The sequence below is a fragment of the Gekko japonicus genome, unplaced genomic scaffold (genome assembly GCF_001447785.1).
Source record: "Gekko japonicus isolate JY-2015 unplaced genomic scaffold, Gekko_japonicus_V1.1 scaffold686, whole genome shotgun sequence".
In the NCBI taxonomy this organism is placed as follows: domain Eukaryota; kingdom Metazoa; phylum Chordata; class Lepidosauria; order Squamata; family Gekkonidae; genus Gekko; species Gekko japonicus.
In genome coordinates, this window is record NW_015168671.1 from 389044 (window position 1) to 405197 (window position 16154).

Below are 16154 nucleotides of genomic sequence, written 5' to 3' on the forward strand. Positions count from 1 at the left end.
CATATAGATGTTAAATAGCATCGGGGAGAGCACAGCCCCTTGGGGCACACCACACACTATTGGGTGCCTTCAGGACTGCTGCTCCCCAATGGCCACCCTTTGTCCCTGACCTTGGAGAAAGGAGACAAGCCATTGCAAGGCAAGCCCCTGAATTCCCATGTCGGCGAGGCGGTGGGCAAGCAGCTGATGGTCGACCATGTCGAATGCCACCGACAGGTCTAACAGCAGCAGCACTGCCGTCCCGCCCCGATCCAGATGTCTCCGGAGGTCATCCGTGAGAGCGACCAGTACTGTCTTTGTCCCATGGCCAGGGCGAAAACCGGACTGGAAAGGATCTAGCATGGAAGCGTCATCCAGAAAGCTCTGCAACTGTATCGCCACCGCCCTCTCAATTCACTTGCCCAAATAAGGCAAGTTGGAAACCGGCTGATAGTTGGCCAATTTAGCCAGATCCAGGGATGGCTTTTTAAGGAGGGGGCGGACCATCGCTTCCTTGAGAGCTCCCGGGAACAGTCCCTCCAAGAGGGACTTGTTGATAATATCCCTGAGAGCACCTCACAACCCCTCGTGGCCAGCTCTAATTAGCCAGGAGGGGCACGGATCAAGGCTGCAAGTGGTTGGTCGTACAGTTGAGATCAATCTGTCAACTTCCTCTAGGCTGAGTGGACCGAAATAATCCAGAATGGAACCAGAAGACGTGCATGGAGCCTCGAGTTCACTCACTTTCTCAACTGTGGTGGGCAGGTAGTGGCAGAGCGCCAAGACTTTATCTGCAAAGTAGCTCACAAAAGCCTCACAGCCGATGTCCAATTCCCTAGTGTTTTGTCTGCCCTGTGGCAGAGCTGTCAGAGACCGAATTGTTCTAAACAATTGTGCTGGATGTGAGCTAGCAGACGCAATCGAGGCTGCGTAGAACTCCCTCTTCGCAGCTTTGACTGCCACCTCATAGGATTTCATAAACGTCCTATGTTATATGACACATGATGTAATCTTTTTAGATAATGTCAGCAAAATCAATCCCAATGGTCCCAATACTTCTCATCCAGCACCACTGCATAAACCATTTTGCCCCTGCTTTTGTGCTATGTAAATGTACAGGTACAAGCATACATTTAAATAGATTTTGTGAACTAGAAATTTTGTGAACTAGAGCCCACTTCATCAGACATAAGAAGTGTGTCCTATATTGTAAAGAAATATATATGTGTACGTAAATATAAAATTACACAATTAGACACATGGCTATAGAGAGTAATACTGAAAGGCACAGGCTGTGGAAATGGAGTAGATGAGGAGGGCATTTTTAGCAGCAACAGCTTGTCTCAGAAGAGGGAGGAAAACTGCTCTTTTTGCATGATTATGATGGTTTCTATAAATAGGGGTCTTCCCCTGATCTTTGTGCTCACAGTATTTAACAGTAGTTTGAATACTGAATGACCAGTCCTTCCAGCTGCTAGAAGAGTAGCAGCAATACTTGATGAAGCAACAACAATAGTTATCATCCTTTTTTTGTGAACTGTAAGTGAACGGTCATACTCTGTCTTTCTCCCCAATGAGGACCCAAAGCAGCTTCCAATGTTCTCCTGCTCTCCATTTTATCTTCACAGCAACCTTGTGAGGTAGGTCTGGCCAAGAGTGTATCACCCAGCAACCTTCCATGGCAGACTGGGGATCTGAGTATTAGAGAAACATGACAGGTTGCTTAAGCTCTCTTATTACATGTTCCCTATCATGAAGAAATCCTGGTCCAGGGTGTTCTGATTCCCTTCCTTTTTAACACTACAACTCTGTCATCATTCTGGGACTGGTGGCCAGTTTTCAAACATGGAGCGTTATTTTATGATGTGTTATGCCTGCCACAATCAGAACTTTTAGCTTCCATTGCACCGGGGGGTGGGGTGGGGTGGTTATCTGCAGATAGCTTGGGTCAGGATATTCCATCCCATGCTTTTATTTATTTAATTTTTTTGGTCTTGGAACTCCCACAATCATCCTGAAGCTGGTGGCCAATTTTGAGCCCCCTAGCTTTATTTTCTGATGAGTTACAGTTGCCAAAATTAGACTGATGGATGGGCATGCTGATTCTTTTATTACTACAGATTCATGGTAACAGCAAGCCAAGTGATTTGTTTTTTGTTTTGTTATGGATATTTGGTTTGGATCAAGGTCATGGGGGAAGGTGGAATCCTTGTCCAGGGGCTCCTGGTGGCTCTCAGAAGCCCCACCTAAAACCATCCCACATAACCAATGTCACACACACACACACCCCCCCCTATACAACGTAGTATTATAAAATAGAAATATAAACCCTATACAACATAGCAAGTTATGATTGTAAGTAGTACAATTTTATGCATGCTTACCAGGGAGAAAGCATCATTGAACATAGTGGAACTTACTTCTGAAGGTCTGACTAAACATGAATGCCATTGTACTGAGGGAATAGCATTCTATATATCTTTCTTAATCTCCCACAAATTAATTTAGAGTTCTAAAAGCCAGACATACATTTTAAAAAGTCTCTCTCTGTCTGCTATCTAGCTATGAATCGGTTTAAAATTTATGGTAATTTATATCACGTACACACATGCAGAATGATAGGTAGCCTGTGGCTTCTTCTTCACACTCAAGATTAAAGTAGTTCTTGCATGGTTCATACAATCAACACACTTATTTTTAAACTCATGTGTTAGGCAGTAATTAACATTCTCTTTCCTAAAATTTCCAGTGCAGGATGTCTAACAAGAGCATTTTAAATAATGCTCTCAGGGAAAAGAAATTTATAAAGGAGACAAACACTATGATATGTTTTGACATAGCCAATGTTTTGGAGGACTGTAACACACTTATTTATATATTTCATGTACACCCCACCCTTCTCCCAAATGGGGACCCAAAGCAGCTTACTTCTTCCTCATGTTTTCTATTTTATCCTCACAGCCAGACTGTGAGATAAGTTAAGCTTAGTATATGGGACTGGCCCAAGGGCACCCAGCAAACTTCAGTGGCAGAATGGGGCTTTGAACCCAGGTGTCCAGATCCTAGTCTGACAATGGTCACTTAAAACAGATCACAAATGACAATCCATTTACTAGATTCCTTTGATATACTACTCATAGAAAACACTCCTTCCATATTGCTAAAATTGACTGTCTTTTATATTTAAGGCTTGAATAACGGTGATGTCTCAATTGGGAAAGAGAGATGTTACCAAATCTGTCCCCAGAGGGCTTTTGTTTAATCCTGCAACCTGAATAGACAGAGTTCCAAATATATTCTTTATCAAGAGAAATCATTTTTTAAAACAATTAAATCAGCATGTACAATTGCCTCTTTCAACAATAGTTAAGAATGAATCGTTACCATGCCCACGGTAATCAGATTTATTAACTTCTATATAAACATGCAGGGAGCAACAGATCATTGTATTTTCATATTGTTCAGACCATTAATAACATTTAATTGTATTTAGAACATATTACTGATATATGAGAGAAAAGAAGATTGTACATTGAAGGTCTACCATGTTTGGTAAAGAGAGGGAATTTTAAGCAGATAATGAGCCTTCTCACCACTTTTCACTCTTGCCCAACCAACTGGGCAAGTTTCAGTGTCATCACCATTCCAGAAACTATTGATGAAACCAACATTTTGTACAACACATTTAGATTTTTCTTTCTTTCCTCCCCAGTATATATCAGAACAAAGAGATGAATTGGGTTGATTTGGTGCTTGAATTGGCACTCAGCTGATGTCGTGGGCCAACCAGGGCTCAGCAACACTGAGGACCCCTCAGGGTAAAAGGGGCCCTGGGTAGCTAGCCTATGGTTGACAGGAGCTGACCAGCAGGGGAATGAAATGCAGGTGTTTCCTGACTTGAAGCTGAGAGTTGGTGCAGAATCACCTCCACCCTCTAGCTCTGATCCAGCAGTCAAAGGCCAGCCACCTGCCTCTACTTCCCCAGGGTCACCAGCATCCTTGGAACACCACAGAAGAAAGCTGAGAACAGACTTACAGGCTAGGCATCGGAGTGCACACCTTGCTGCTCAGCAGCAGCTAACTGCTGATAGAATCTTTGCAGAATTGTTATTGAGAAGTGTATCTAGGAGTGATCACGTCAGGTATCTGCTTCTGTCCTGAATTTCAGTGACTGGCATGAATTAAGCTCTAGAACAAGCTCTAATTTATACTCTACTTCATTTTAAGCTTTCCTCCACTTAGAGCTTGTTTTAGTGCTTAATTCATGGACAACAATCATGGTAAAATTTGCAATGTTGTCCAACAAAATTGTTTTGGATAACAAATAGCCCCTTAACTCTGAGCCTCCCAGTGGGAACATAGAATGCTTGGTAGTCCTCTGTGACATGTCTAAAAATTGCTTTGCATATGAGATCTTAAACATCCACTCCAACTTTGACTCTGCCATAGAGACAGATGCATCTTTGGCCTCATATCACAGTGGCTTGGACGTGCTTCACTTTTTTGGGTTTTTTTTTTTTACTGTGGTGATGACAGATCCTTGCCACAAACCTAAGCTTGGTATCAGCTTGCTGTGAATAACTGCCCCGGGCCATTGGAAATGACTTGTGCTGAACTGGGAAAGGAGCCATGTGTCTTGTTTTACAACTGGTTTCACAAAGAAAATGCCCCTCCTTTTAAGCAATTTTGCAAACTTAGCGGGGGTGGGGGTGGGGTGGGGAGTGTAAACTTGTTTGCAAGAAGAGGAAAAGCGAATATGGAAGAGGGAACGTGCCCCCATTGTCAAGCCAACCGAGCTAACTGTCCCTTGTTCTGATGCAGTTGTGTAAAGATACAACTGCAGTGGATTATGGTGCTTGTTGATCAGAAGCAGAGATCAGTGTTTACTATCCTTCCCACAAAAATATTTTTGATTATCTTGTTGGGTTCCCCACAGACCTCTCCAGTTCTCCTCTTTCCTTACTTGACAGGGACATAGCACAGTCTTGAAGCTTTTTAGTCTGTCCCTTCCCTTTAGGACATCAAGGACTGCGTTTACTGACCCATAAAAGATAATGCACCCCTCATTGAACTTGTGGTCATTTTGATGTCTTTAATCAAAGCCAAGGCATAGCTTTTTCCCCAGCTCAGCACAGACAAATCACAATTTAAACAAGGGTGTCAGACAATAAGAATAAATTCATCCTTTCTCTTCCATTTTGACTCCTCAGAGGAGCCAGATTTGGTAAAGAAACCATCAGTTGCTGATACAAATATCGATGTAACTATTTTATTAATATTGTAGATTGGTAAGCTATGCAATGAAGCTGTAATATAATGTGTGTATAAAGGCTGCTAGCTCTGGATTGGGAAATGCTTGCAGATGTTTTGGAGGGAGGACCTGGGGAGGGACCTCAGTGGGATGTAATGCCATAGAATCCAACCCCCAAAGCAGCCATTTCCCCCAGGGGAACTGATCTGTATACTTTGGAGGCAAGTTGCAATTCTGGGAGATCTCCAGACACTATGTGGAGACTGATAATCCTAGTGTGCATGCCTCCCTCCAGAAATGCAAAAACACTGAGATTTACAGAGAAATCCTGGAAGGGGGGGGGAAGTGCTCTGGGAGGCAACTGACCTCTACACTGGCCTATGTCCCTGATATGCCAGCATGAGTGCTATTTATGACAGTGCAGGCACCCAAGCGCTGCTCTATTGCTGTTGGCTGCCAGCTTGGGGCTGCGGTGGGTGGCTGCTAGTTCAACCAAGCCATAGGGGCTTGTGCCAGTGAGGCAGTGGATGATTCTGGGGGAATGCGTGAAGAAAAAGGAGGAGGAGGGGGAGAAGACTGGATTTATACCCCACCCTTCACTCAGAGTCTCAGAGTGGCTTACAAACTCTTTTCCCTTCCCCTCCCCGCAACAGACACCCTGTAAGGTAGGTGGGGCTGAGAGAGCTCTTTTCAGAGCTGTCCTTGACAGAACAGCTCTGACAGAACTATAGCTTGCCCAAGGTCATCCAGCAGCTGCAAGTGGAGGAGTGGGGAATCAAGTTCTCCCAGATTACAGTTCACACACTTAACCACTACACCAAACTGGTTAAGTTAGTTCCCTGAGACCTTTCAGGCTGGGAATGTCCCCCACCAGAGATATAAAGATATGCCTGGTTAAAACACAGTGTAGCCCATTGTCTGCAATGGTATAGAGAAGGCAAGTGTCCCTTCTGCTGCTGCAGCCTTGGCAACTGGGCTTTTAAGAGCTCAGGATGCAGACTGTGGCTTCAGCCAATCGTTTCCCACCCCATGGTGGCTAAGCCCCCCCAGCACCCAATTGGGTCCTCCTTGACCCTACAAAGCCTGCGGTATGCACACATGAGAATCTATTAGTTAGGGCACCCAGCACAGCATGGCACTCTGTCTCGCTGCTCCTCACCAAGCGGACTTAGCACAAGCAGTGATGCACCTTGGTGGTGGGAAGCTCACAGGGACAGCACTGAGGTCCACATGGGGACCAAAGAGCTGTCACAGTGCATTTCAGACCCCCACAGGTACCCCGACCTTGGAGGCGTGAGCACAGAGGGCTGGTAAGTGCTGTCAGGTAAGGAACAGAAGGCATCCCATCCCTCCTCCCGGCTCCTTACTTGATGTGTAGTGCCATGACAACATCTCTTGTAGTCAAGGCTAGCACTGGGGGGGGGGGGAGAGACGGGACACAGCGCATACATGCCGCACCACAGCCGCAGATGTGCCCTGGGAGAACATCCCAGGTGAGGTTTTCAGAATGGGGTGAGGGGAACACCCCATCAGTTGCCTGTATCAAACCCTCTGAAGAAGACTGGGTATGTTTGGGGGGAGGATGTTTCGCTGCTACATCTTGAGAAAGAGCTTGTCGGGCAGCCCCTTTCCCTGTTCCCTAAGTGCACTGTGGCCCCAAGCAGCAAGCGCACGTGGTGCTTCAGACCTTCACGGTCAAGTGTCGTGTGTAGGTGCCAGGCTGCACCGAGGAGCCACAAGAAGTCCTTGTCAGTGGCACCATACTCTGGGGTTAAAGAATCAGTATTGCCAAAGCATGTCCCAAAAAAGATGAGCCCTAGAGGTGTCACTGGGTCGGGGTTGGCAGGGCTCAGCACACTGCAGTGTCTGATGGGTTATGCAGATTAGGCTGCATCCCCTGAGAACATGGCGACAAAGGGCTTCCTATGGGGTGAGGGAGAAGGGAAAAGGGAGAGGTGGCATGTGAGGAGATGATCCCTGAGCAGTAGGAACAGGTGGGAGTGGGGGGAGGGGCCACTGTATCCATGAGGCCAGTCAGAGCAGAAGGGCCCCCCGGCTCCCTCTCCGTGAAGGCATTATGCTTTTTCTGCAGGTGTCAACAGTTTCTGGATGGTGCCATTCTGTTGACATGCCTGACTATTGCTTTATGTGTCATGACCATGGTGGCTTAATTTTTGAATGGGGGATCCCATTAGCCCCCCCCCAGCAACACGTTTAACAACAGATAGCAAGAGGGGAGAAGGGAATGGTGGAGCCTGGGAATGGCTAATGAGAGGGAGCTCTGTGGGTTCGTGGCCTATGAGGGTGGCAGGTTGCCCTCCAGGGGGTGCAGTAAGAAGGGGGGCTGTCTGCACATCGTGATAGTCCTCCCCTCCCAAGATCCACCTCCCATATGACTGCAAGTACCCACATGCTACCATGGAGCCACACAGCCTCCTACTCCTGGGCTCCTACAAGCATGTGCTGGGATCCTTCCGCCCGCCATGGGACAATTCTCAATAAAGACTGCTTTTGCTGTTGCAGTGTGCTTGTTGGTGTGTTATTGACTACATGACAGATACCCCTTACCCCCCTATTGAACACCCTTCACAGACTAGTATGAGCAGATTTTCCATGGTGGCCACTGGCCAGGTGTGCGGGATATGGCTACACCTGTAGGCCCCGCCTGTGTTGCCAAGTGTGCTTTGAATGTATTATTTGTGCTATGCTGATGCCTGCATGTCTGTAAATGTCTCTGCATTTGTGTATGTGGGATTGGGAAAAGCTGTGTGCCTAGGGTTTGCTTGCTTCGCCTTCATGCTTGCACCTGGAAGCTGCAATGTGCAGGGCCTGCTATGAGTATGCTAATGAACACACGCATACCCACACCTTCTCAGCCTGCTTTGGGACAAAGAAGACATTCGCCATTAAGCTCAGCCTCATGAAGTCTTGGGAACTACAACTCTCCCACCATTAGAGATCTTCTGTATAACATGTAACCCCTCGTATCTGGTTTGGAATCACAAAGGACAGCATCCTGTTATTGCCTTCTTGGACCAGGCCAGCATCTGCAAGTCAAAGGTTACTATGGCAATGTAACTTTGACACCTTGCCACATAGCTCCCATTGAAGTGTAGGGTAGAATTTGAATATCGCCCCACTCCCCTCTAGGTAGATGCGTCACAACCCTTCAACCTATAGGTATAGAGAAGGGGACGGATCGTAGGTGTAGATTGGCCTTATGCCAACCCCCAAAGCTAGGTTTTATAAGGAGAAACACAACCTTTGTTTCTCAGGTTAACCATCCCCCTTACTATCTTCACCTTTGCCACTTAAGTCTACCGCAGGTGATTCTTAAAGCGTTCTCTCGGGTCGCTACCAAGAGAACCCACACGTGTTTGGCTGGACCATTCAGTGTGTTTTTAGAGTCCCTAAAGATAGTACTTTTGTTTCCGTTCCTTCTGCTGAGAAGAATTACTTCTCGCCTGGAATTCAGATAAGTATCAATGCTACCCTTCTGTGTGTACCCTAATTGTTAGTCTGAAGTTATTATTTTTATTACTATTTGTTTTCTGTATCTACTGTGAACTAAAAGGAACTTGAGTGTATGTGTGAGAGCATCTGTTTTGTGTGCTTGAGATCAACGATATTTTAGTAAAGACAACATTTATTCATTAAACATCAGTGTGTTGTCTCGCTTCTTGGGAAATAGGAGAGTCCGTTCTGATTCCGCCCTCTGGATACACGGGTAAAACGAACTCACAGCCCACTGTCGTATATAAGGCAGAGTTGGGCCACAGAAATAATTCTCATTAGGAGGATTTCCGGTATCACCTGTCAATGAGTATATGGCGGATACCTGCAGCCAGCCATGGCACAGAGACCAGCCCCCAGCCTCAGTGGGATGATGTGATGGTGCAGGGCACAGGGCTCTCCAGGTGGCAGCTACTCCAGATGTACTGATGCACACACTCCATGTTTAGGTGTCTGCCAAGGTCCTGGTATGGGGAAACACCCAGATAGCTCAGGTCCTCCTCTCCTCCAGACCATGGGCCCTCCGTGTCATACTCCACATGGACTGGTGGTAGGCATTGGTGAATGGCAATGACGTGCAGCATATCGCACATAGCAAACAACTTGGCCACTGCCAGGGGCTGCATCACTTAGCTGCCCCCATATGTGGTATAGGCATCGGAACCTCATCTTCAGCTGTCTGAATGCTTGCTCGATGACCATTTGTGTGGCTCAGTGGGCCTGGTTGTGTGCTGCACAGTCCAGGGGATCGTTCTCAGGATATGGCATCATTAGATATGGCAGAAGGGGGATACCCTGCATTGGAGGGATATATTGCCATAACTCAATCAGGATCTGTGCTCCCCTCCCCAAGCTTGGTTGCACCACTCACCCAGGAGCCAGGAGACAGTTGAGGCCAGAAGCAGCAAATATATGGGTGTCATTCACACTGCCAGGAAATTTGGCCATGAGGTCTGTGACGAAACGGGGACCCGCCCTCAGCCCTGGGAGACTGAAGTGCCGTCCTGTGGCTCGCAAGCCCCTGTCTTGGCCTTCCCACTCTGCCTGGTGGGGCTATTTCTCTCCGTTAAATGCTGCCACCACTTACTGAATTGACACTGCCTTCCTAGAGGGACATTGAGACCCCTCTGGCAGATTTCCCCACCTTGGGAAACGGGTACCTCGATCTTTGGGTGCCCCCTGGAGAGTTGGCAACCCCTCCGATTTGGGCCCATTTGTGTTCCCTGGCCTCCCTTTGCCCCTGGTAACTTGCAGAGTGGGGAGGACTATGTGGTTAAGGCACACCAGGATTTTTAAACTCAAAAAGGAAGATTTATTTAACTATATACAGGTTAGGCATGAAAATAAACACAGGCACTTCAACATAACCTGGGCACATAAATTAAACAGGATCGAAACGCAAGTCCTCTGCCCCTACACACACCCTCTCTTTCCCCTCAAGGCTGCTGGGAACTGTAGGCAGGGAGGTCATGGCAGCTCCATTGTTCCCTATGGAGTCCCCCCCCCCACGTAAGGAACTACCAGGCTGGCATCCATTTTAAGGCCTGGCAGCCATTTCATCACAAGGTCCATGAAGATGCCCTAGTGGTCACAGGAGGCCTGGATGTTGACACCGTAAAAGTGGTGGCGGTCCCAATAGACCTGGGGCTCCTCATGGGGCCTGTCAGGGTGACGTGGATGCAGTTCAGTGCTCCCACCACATTCAGAAAGTGAGTGATGGACACGAACCCAGACCTTATTGGAGCGAAGTTGGCCTCCACCTTGGGAAAGCGGATATGTTCCTGGAGGCTGCCAAGCATGGCGCCTAGAAATGCAGGCAGGCAGCAACTTGCTGAAGACTGGAAGACCTCCAGCACCTTGGTGACAACCCCCTGGAAGGAGCCTGTGATGAGGAAGCGCAGGGACAGCAGGATTTACTGCAAGATGGGTATGGTTTGGGGGGCGGGAACCCACCCCTGGAGTGAGGGCCCAATCTCTTTGCACAGTTACTAGATGGCCACATGGTCAAGGTGGAACCAATCCAGGCATGTGCTGTCCACCATCTGGAGGGTGCTGATGAACTCTCATAAGTGGCAGGAATGGTGGTGCCGGCACCACCAGCATGCAATCCACACATACCGGACTGGAAGCAGGTGAATGTAACGAACTCCAAGCATCTGAGGGCGAGGTGGAAGCGGGCACCATCTGTGCTGCCCACACATTTCTGCAACTCTGGGTTGCAAGGCAGCCAGGACATCTGGTGGGGGGAATTGCAGATGCTAGGCCAACTGGACTGAGGCTGAGAAGGCATGTCAAAGCTGCGAAGAGAGAGTACTACACAGCTGTGATTGAAAGCTTACACCCAGCCCAATTGTTTAGAACGATTCGGTCTATCACTGCCCTGCCACAAGGCAGGCCAAATGCTAGGGAACTGGACATTGACTGTGAGGCCTTTGTGAGCTATTTCACAGATAAAGTCTTGTCGTTCCGCTGTGACCTCCCCACCACAGTTAAAACAGTGAGTGATCTCGAGGCTCTATGCACATCTTCTTGTCAGGTTTTGGATTATTTCAGTCTGCTCAGCCTAGAGGAAGTCAACAAATTGTTCCTAACTGTATCCCCCACCACATGCTGCCTTGGCCTGTGCCCTTTGTGGCTAATTAAAGCTGGCCATGATGGGTTTTGAGGTGCCCTAAGGAAGATTATTAATAAATTCCTCTTGGAGGGAATGTTCCCTGGGGTACTCAAGGAACCGGTGGTTCATCCTCTCCTGAAAAAAACATCCTTGGACCCAGCTGAATTGGCAAATTACCAGCCGGTCTCCAACTTGCCTTATTTGGGCAAGATAATAGAGAGGGCTGTGGCAACTCAGTTACGGAGCTTTTTGGATGACACTTCCATTTTAGATCCCTTCCAGTCCAGTTTTTGCCCAGGACACGTGATGGAGACTGCACTGATCGCCCTCATAGATGACCTCTGAAGGCATCTGGATCAAGGTGGATCAGCAGTGCTGTTGTTGTTGTTGAAAGAGGATCTAAAAAATTAGTCTCCTGCTTTACAAGTGTTGTGACAAGCTAGTGGTGGATGGTGCTGTTCCTTGTGAAAAGTGGGTTCCTACTAATGGTCTGTGTTTTATTTGAATCTTCCTTGTAAACTAAGCCATGCCTGTGTGATGAATTATCATTTGTCAGTCAGTCAGATTGCAGATCCATTCTTGCATGAAAGCAGCAAACTACAATTACATGCTCAAGATCTTTTAAGAAAATACATTTGGCAGCTGATTTCTTGTACAGACACTTGTGAAGGCCTTGGGCATTTACTTTCATTTTAATTGCCCCATTAAATCTTTGCCTTTTAAGCAAGATTCTGGGGGCAATGGTACGAGCACCGAGCACCCTAACAAGTGTCTTTTAAATTATCACTTTTCCATTCAGTTAATTAAAAACACAGAATGCCATAGGGTCATTTAGCAGCATCGTTATATTTTTGCCCGAGAATTGGTTCATTGCATTGTGTTAAACATCATCATGGTTTTAGGTGGCTTTATATGTGATTTTGTAAGTCCAGCAAGTTTTTAATTCACCTATTAAAAGGTACCCTGTGAGAGCAATTATGGTCATTCAGCAATTGCATACACTGTTCATAGGATGGACTGTGTAAACTTGAAGCTGGTATTTGGAATATCAGAGCTGCAGAACTTTTGAACTCTCATAGAATTAATAGCAACATGCTTATCGTTATGACAGGCTCACTGTGGAAGAAAGGCTTGTACACTTCATGCACCACAGGGAATACTATGGCTGCCAAGCCCCTGGAGAGAGAGAAAAATCTGGCAGCACTGCATCACTTCTGGGGAGAAAAAAAAATCTCCTCAAGTGACATAGGGCAGCTCTATAAATCACTGGAATTTCTATGGCATTACCACAAGAGTTTCTAGCAAGACCTATAGTTACCTGTTGTCACTTCCAGATTTTTACTGGAAATGACATCATCTTACCTGTGATGCCCCCCATGCCCCCACCTTCAGCCTGGAAACCATACTATGCACTAGGGATTACTATGCTGTATGTTTGTGTGCTCCTCATAAAGTGAAAATGTCCATGCACACACATGTGCATATACACAGACAATATGACAGCCTGTCAGGGATGGTGCAATCTACGGGTCTGTGAGAGTAATTCTCACTTTCATTTTGATAATTTGTCTACACAGTAACTTTCAGGCATTGATTTCCTATCGGAAACGTTTCATCTGGATGTGTAATTTACCTCATTTCAGAATAAATTACTAGATTTGGTAAATTTAAGGTTTCCGCTCTAGAGCTGTGGCCAGTTGTAATGAACAGACTCCAATAAGCCTGTTTAGTGAAGGAGGAGGAGGAGACTGGATTTATACTCTGCCCTTCACTCAGAGTCTCAAGAGTGGCTTACAATCTCCTTTCCCTTCCCCTCTCCCCAACAGACACCCTGTGAGGTAGGTGGGGCTGAGAGAGCTCTTTCAAGAACTGCTCTGAAAGAACTTGTGATTGACCCAGGGTCACACCAGCAGCTGTACGTGGAGGAGTGGAGAATCAAACCTGGTTCTCCCAGATTAGAGTCCACACTTCTAACCACTACACCAAACTAAGGGTCATGTTAGCTCTCCTCCTTCCATGTACAGAGGTGAGATTGAAGGATTCCTGGTTTAGAAAGTCTCATCTAACCTTAACTTGCCACAGCTCAGATTTCTCAGACAAAGAGCTACCTGCTAGCCCTGAGCCGATAACTGAACAGCCAGCTGCAGCTGGCTCTGAGCCAGAAGGAAAACAAGATATCAAGTTACTGGCTGATCAGGAGTCACAGCCTACACCTTGTAGCTCTGAAGCAGTGAAGAAGTCTTCAGCAGCTACCCCCAGCCCACCTAACTCACCCACACCCTTGCAGCGCCAATGCTGTCAGAGATGCTTAGAACTGCAAGAAAGTAGAAGAAACGCAAGACTCATGGCCCATTGTCAGCTGTCAACTGAAGCAATGAATGAGTAATTTCAGGATGACTGTCAAGGAATTGGCTGAGAGTTTAGCTCATTAAGACTTGGCTATAAATTCAGCTGGAAGAGGCAGCAGTTTGTGGATGCAACAAGTGCACTTTGCTATTGAGCTAACAACCTTGAACTGGACCTGACAACTGGCTTTTCTGGACCTTGGACTGGACTTGCTGCCTGAAACTCCTTTACCCTAGACTGAACTTTGGTAAACCTGCTCTCTGGACCCCTGATTTTTGGACTGGACTTTGGTTACTTTCTGCAACCTTGCCCGTGACCTGCCTTGCTGGACCCTAGCCTATGCCTCCTGGGGAAGCTACATCAGTACAGTGTATAAAGTAAGATGTAAAAGAACAGTGCCTGCACATTCAAGTGGGTGCCAAAAGTTGCTCCCCCCCCAACTCCTTGGAATGAGCATGAGGGTTGGGTGAGCCAATCAAGGCCAGGTGCATGAAAGACAGCCAATCAGAGGCAGGGTTGCTGGCCAGGTCTGTCAGCGGTCACCTCCACACTCCAGTTCTCTGGCATGAGCTCAGAGGAAGGACGGAGCTGCATGACTTGGGGAAGGAGTGGGGTGGGGGTGGCCCCAGGAGGGATGGCACAACTATAATGCTGTTGCTTGCTGATTCCAGTGGCAGCCACAGGGGTGGGCGGCCGGGGTGCATTTTGGGTAGCAGGGCTCACCTCCTTGGGCATGCCCCCATGGTAGTGGGAGGGGCTGCAGTGTAGGGGAGCAGTTGTTGCCTTGATTGTAGTGGGTCCTGAGTTCATTCTGCAGCATCTTTTGGGGGACAAGTATGAGCCTTGTGGGCCCAGGGCCTAATTCTATATCAGGGAGCTTCTTGGGTTCTTGTGAGAGCCAGCAGGTCTAGCTTGGGCAACTTGAGCAAATTATCCCTTTGGGCATCATTGCTGGGCACAGCCATGCCCTCCAGAAAGGCACTTCAGACCAAGAAGGCCGCCAAGAAGAAGGCGCCAGCCATCTTGTCATCGGAGAATGAGGAGGGCCCTTCTATAAGGTACTTGGTGGCTAGGATTGAGGCTATGGAATGGTCTAAAGCAAAGGGGGATGGTGCTTTCACATTGGGTGTGCCTGCCCCATCTAAGCAGACTAGGGCACCTGTTCATGACCAGTTGTTGCAGGGTATTTCTGCCAGGGTGGCCCAGCTTGAGTTGAGTGACAAGATAGATGCATGGCTCACGGCCCAGGAAAATGAAGTGGTGTTGACAGGCCAACCTGCAATGAGTAAGTGTGTGAGTAGCAGGGCTGGGGGTGTTCCCTCCACTGGCTGTTAGTGTGGCCCCCACTTCTCCCCCGTCTTGTTAGGTGGAGCAATAGGGTTCACTGGGAGTGGGGGCAAAAGCTGCCCTCCATACCCAGGCCCACCTGGCCTGCAGCCTGGGGGCAAAATGCTGTGGGTCAGGTCTGGAGGGTGCCTGCAGCTGGAACAGGACAAAGGGTGGCTGCCGGAGCTGATGACCAGGTCCCTTGGTGGGGAGGGGTGCCCCACAACACTGTGCTTACATGGAGAGGCCCCTTCCCCTGGTTTATGCCTGCCTTGAAGCTTAAGATTTGGAGGGGTGAGTATGTGGACATGTTCACACTCCTCTTCTGGGATGTGGAGGTGAGGGAAGGGGTGAAGGATGACCCCAGGGAGCTTGAAAAAATCTAGTGCATGCAGATTGACAATTGGCTGTCAGCATACATGATTTACATGGGAGTCATGATGCAGGTTCGCCCAGGTAGGGTGGTGGCTCTGGTGAAGTATCAGGACCTTCTACACAGGGCATATAAGGAATATTCTAGGGTGGCATGGCTGCATTATAATGAGATGTTCTGATTGAGAGCAGCTTTGGACCCTTTGTTGCCATGGGACTGAGAGCTCTGGTCTCAATGCATGGGCCCCGCAGTTCCCATTTCTGGCAGTGTGCCCTGATAGGGAAGTGTGATATTTGATTTGTTGGGTGACTTCGATTTGTTGGGCTTCACCTTCGGTGGTTGTTTTTATGTCGAGATTGTTGGAAATGTATGTGTTTACAAGGTCTGATTCAGTCATTATAGGGTTAACTTGTATTCCTAGTTTGCTATTGTTTAGACTGACCTGGAAGGGATACCTGGCATTGAGCCAATGGGGAATTAGCCCGGGAAAAGTAACTTCTACTTTGATGCAGATTGGTCATTTGTTTCAGGTGACTTCCTTTCTAGGGTCAAGAAGAAGGAGAGAATCTCCTCCATTACGTGTGTGCTTGTTTTGTCTGTAGCCAGCATAGAAATGTAGCTCTTAGTGTTATGTTGATTTGTAGCAATCCCGTGAACCCTTTTCCCTTAGAATAAAGTATTTTTAAAAGCAAAGAACTCTCTTCTTTCCAATAGAGCAAGATCCATCAAATAGTCTAAGTATTAAACAATTT